Below are 4,582 nucleotides of genomic sequence, written 5' to 3'. Positions count from 1 at the left end.
AATGGCTTACAATGTGCTGCGACCTCATTGCTGTACCTCTTAGTCCAGGATGCGATCAGCTTGGACTGGGAGCTGTTGGAGCCGGTCCAGAGAAGGCCACGAAAAAGGAGTAAAGGGCTGGAGCAGCTCCCCCAGGAAGAGAGCCTGAGAGAGTTGGGGTTGTTCAGCCTGGGGAAGAGAAGGCTTCGAAGGGGGCTTTATTACAGCCTTTCAGTACTGAAAGGGGGCTGAGAAGAAAGATGGGGAAAAACTTTGTAGCAGGACCCATAGCAATAGGAAGGAGCAGGGAGGTTTTCAACTCGGAGAAGCTTAGTCTGGGTATTAGGAAGAACTGTTTGGTGCTGAGGGTGGTGAAACGCTGGAACAGGGACTGAATACCTCATTGCTGGAACTATTCCAGGTCAGGTAGGATGGAGCTCTGAGCAACCTGGCTGAGGTAAAGATGTTCCTGCTCACTGCTGGGGGATTGGACTGAATGACTTTTAGGGTCCCTTCCAAGGCAAAACATTCTGCGATTCTTAATCCCTCTTGGATGTGGATTTGCCTGTCTGTGGATGGGAGGGTCCTGCCTGCGTTCGCTGCCTGCCAGCAGGTTAGGGTTAGGGGTTAGGGTTAGGGTTGGGGATCTGGGACCGCCCCCGAGACCCAGGCTTTTGACCGGGCTGCCACGGCCAGGCTGGCCAACAAGGTCTGGGCCACTGCCCCTTCCATGAGGCTTCCAGAGACCTGGAAGCATTCTCCAAACCTGAGCAGCTTACAGTGTGCAGCAGTGCGACACGCCTGGCCTTGCTCTCCAGCCTGGAGACGCAGTTGGCATAAAACCTCATGCACAGGCCATCGCCTTCACAGTGCAGAATGCTGATGTCCCGGAAGGTGAAGTCAATGTGCTGCCTGTCCCTCAGCTGGAAATAGTACAGGAGGATGGTCGTGATAGCCACCAGTAGTCCAGTAGCTTGATCTTGACACAGCCTGCAAGGAGGAGGAACATCATCACCGCCTCAGCAGCCATGGTTCCATCTAAGATTCCTAACAAAATGCCACAGTAAAGGTTGTTTACAGAAACAGTTCTTGGGGAGGGGTTTGTTTGGGGGAAGCTCAAGCCCTCACACGACCTTTGGAGGCAATTTTTGACACCTGCCAACATTTTCCAAGGAGCAGAGAGCACACATCCCCCCAGAGGTGGAGGGGGAAAGCGGAGGGTGGCCGCTGTCTTCTCACCAGGGATAAGCACTGTGGGGCGCCATCTCCCACAGGCTGAAGCTATCCATGTCCAGCTGGAAGACTGCTCATCGAACAACATGCACCTCTCCTTTCATGTAGAATTGCTCCTGGAGCACAGTGAAAGTGCTGAGTCCTGCGACCTGGACCCCCTGCCCAGGAAATAGACAAAAAGGCTGCTGAGGGAGTACACTGGTTGTTACTGATGCTGAGCATTTCTCGCTGGTGCACGCTTGTGGTTAGTAGTGCTCTGGCCACCGGGAAGAGGGAAGCCCTCCCTGTGGTGTACCGAAAGCTTTCCCAGGCCAGGTCTGGGCTTGGTTCCTCTCCTGGCTGACCACAAAGCACAGGGTTGTCTCAGCGTGCTGCCAGGATGTCCAGGGAGGGATCAGTCCCCAGGGCCCAGACTTGGCAAGGGAAAGGGCAACCAAGAGGTCAGCCCACCTTGTCCAGCTTCAGCTGTTCCAGGATGTACGCAGACACAGCGTCCCAGATGTCCACAGCCTCTGGAAAGCGAGGGAGAGAGGTGTCAGGCGAGCTCCTTGCCCAGCGGGTCACCAGTGCAGGTGCCCACAAGCAGCTCAGATAAACACCGCCCTGGCTCCTGGGCAGGGCTGGGGTGGAAACGGGGATGTGGGAAGGGCTCAGGACCATAGCTTGGCCGTTTGACTGCCACAACGGCATGGCACCCCAGAGCCCGGAACACGATCTCTCAGCCTGGTGGCACAGGAGGATCCCATGGGAAGGAAAAGAAGTTCTCCCAGAGGAGACGGGGTTGAGGTAAAGGGCACAGGCGTTTTCATGAGAGCCTATCTGGGCAGGTGGGGTTTGGCGCTTGGCTGCGCTTGGCCGGTCCCAAGCAATTTCGTGAGGACATTAAAGCATTTGATCTTACTCTAACAAAAAATCTGGAACTTAATCTGCTAAATGTGTGAAATTTATTCATGTTAATTCCTTCTGGTTTGGATCAGCAAGTACACCAGTACATTAGAGGAATCGCTTTGATAAAGTTAAACTCGGCAGTGCCGTAGGACCTCTCATTTTTTCTTTGACTATATCGGTGTAATTCAGTGTGGAACTTGCGTGTGTGTGTGGAACTTCAGTGTGGAACAGTGTGGAAGTGAAGAGTAATGCAAATTTTGTGACCGTGCAGCTGGAGGTTTCTTTGTAATTTGATATTCTTGAATAAATAAAATGAGGAGCTGCTTCATTGGCAGGAAACCAGCTAAAGTAACACTTGTTCTGATTCAGGCTGTTAATATTTTATTCTCTTATTTAGAGAGCACAATTTGTTAAATAGAAAAGTTCCAGCCTGTTTACATTATCATAGGTATTCTTTTCCCTCATTTTAATTAAATAATGATAATGATGATGATGATGATAATAATAATAATAATAATAATAAGCACTACCCCAAATAAGATCCTTGCATTGATGCAGAAAAAAGAGACATCTTACAGGAACACTGTCAAGTTGACATTCTAAATGTAGTACTATTAGTTGAGGTTCAAATTTTTTAACAGATTTCCCAACCCGTCACCCCCTCCTGCTTGGAAAGAGTATTGGATTTTACAGTTCAGTGAGTATCTGCTCTTTATCATTCATGCGCTCTATTGTAGTTATTGTTAATGGTTATACGAACAGCAAACTCGGGAGCATCTATCACCTGTCAGCCTATGTTCTGTATACCCATCTTGGGTTAAATTATTGTAGGATTGGTACGCAGAAGCTTCTAAAATGAAGGCTCTGTAGAGAAGTTGTGGATTTTTTTTTCATTAAGGTTCAGAATTTATGTTCAGTCTTTAAAGAAAAGTTTCAGTACATTAGGATCATAAATTTAAAAAAAATTACCAGATGGAGTAAAAGTGTTTTAACCTGATTTATACAGAAAGGGAGAGAAATATTTTTTATCTACTGTAATGTGGTTCTAAATACAGTCTAAGTCTAAGGAAATGTGTGCTGTTCCACTGACGACAGGTTGAAACAGTTCATTAGGGAAATGTTCTGAATTCAGGATCAGTGCCATTAGTGCTCCTTCAGAAACTAGTTTGGATGTAATCAATGTTTTAGCTTTTGCACTTGGTCTGCTGGCTGTTTTTTACTTTGTGTTCAGTTGTGCAGCTTAGATACTATTCCCTATTAATGCTTGGGGAGCTTCATTGAACTGGGAGGAGAACTTCGGAAAAAACACATAGTTGCATATTTAGCCCATAATGTAGAAAGAATGTATAGAAAATGCGATGTGGCATTGGGAGGTGGGTGATCAAAGCTCTGATGTTCTTTTTGTCCCTCAGATTCCTTTGGTCGCTCTGAGTTACATTTCCTTTATTTTCTGCGGTTGTTTTGGTTTTTTTTTTCTTATTTTTCCTTACACAATAACATTAGATTTGGTGAGGTAGTCTTTGAAATGGAAGTTTGAAATAAGGACAGCACATTATGATTTTTTTTTCCCAGGGTCAACACATCACCTACTTTATTAATTAAACTGGAACATTCAAATTTCATGAAGTGTCAAGTCGTTGAAGGTTACTCCTAAAAAGATGGAGGATTCTCCGTAGGACTGAGAGACACGTGTTGTTATGAATTCTCGGATTTAAGAAAGACGCATCTCTAAAGCTTTTAAACACTGGTGTAATTATTCACTTTTTCACTGGTGAAAATAAGAGCTATTAACATCCAATCACACTTTGGGCAGCAAATTAAAACCAAACAAAAGGGTGTGGTTTTTTCCATAAAATATGTAATTAAATTGTGGAATTGCAATGGGATCTTTCAGAAACCCCAAAGTATAAGGAGTTTCAAAACCAGAATGGATGGGTTCGTAAGATAAAAATGTCTCATTATTAAATTGCCTTCTGGGTGAGAGTTTACCTCAACTGCTGGGTTTTAGAGCCTCGTTACCATCCCTCAGGCTTGAGCCTCGAGGTTCTGAGGTAGAACAGTGCTGACGTGTATACAACCCGTAGTTTGTGCACAAGATGTTGTGCACCTTCCCTGAGCTTTTGCTACAGACTGCTTTGGGACTGTCTCATTTCTTCGTTACTCTGTTCCTGGGGGTCTATTTCAGTCCTTCAGAAGTCAGAGAATGGTCTTAGTGTTCAATGCGCCTTCAATGCAAGACAAGATTTTAAGGTAGATGAACTTCTTCTCTTGTCCAATATGGGAGAGAGCCTGCAGCCTAAAACTGAAGGTTCTCGGTCGTGGTTGATGTATTTAAGCAGAATAGCTTTGTGTTTAGACGTGAGGGAGAATGACAGATAGCGAGGTTCATTTGAAATTTAATTTCTATGTAGCTCCTGAGATTCATAGTATGACACTCGATGCTTCGTTCCTGCTGGGTTTTCTCTGTTGAACAGATGATTTA

Source organism: Cuculus canorus, unplaced genomic scaffold (genome assembly GCF_017976375.1).
Source record: "Cuculus canorus isolate bCucCan1 unplaced genomic scaffold, bCucCan1.pri scaffold_69_arrow_ctg1, whole genome shotgun sequence".
Taxonomy (NCBI): domain Eukaryota; kingdom Metazoa; phylum Chordata; class Aves; order Cuculiformes; family Cuculidae; genus Cuculus; species Cuculus canorus.
This window is presented reverse-complemented; position numbering follows the sequence as displayed.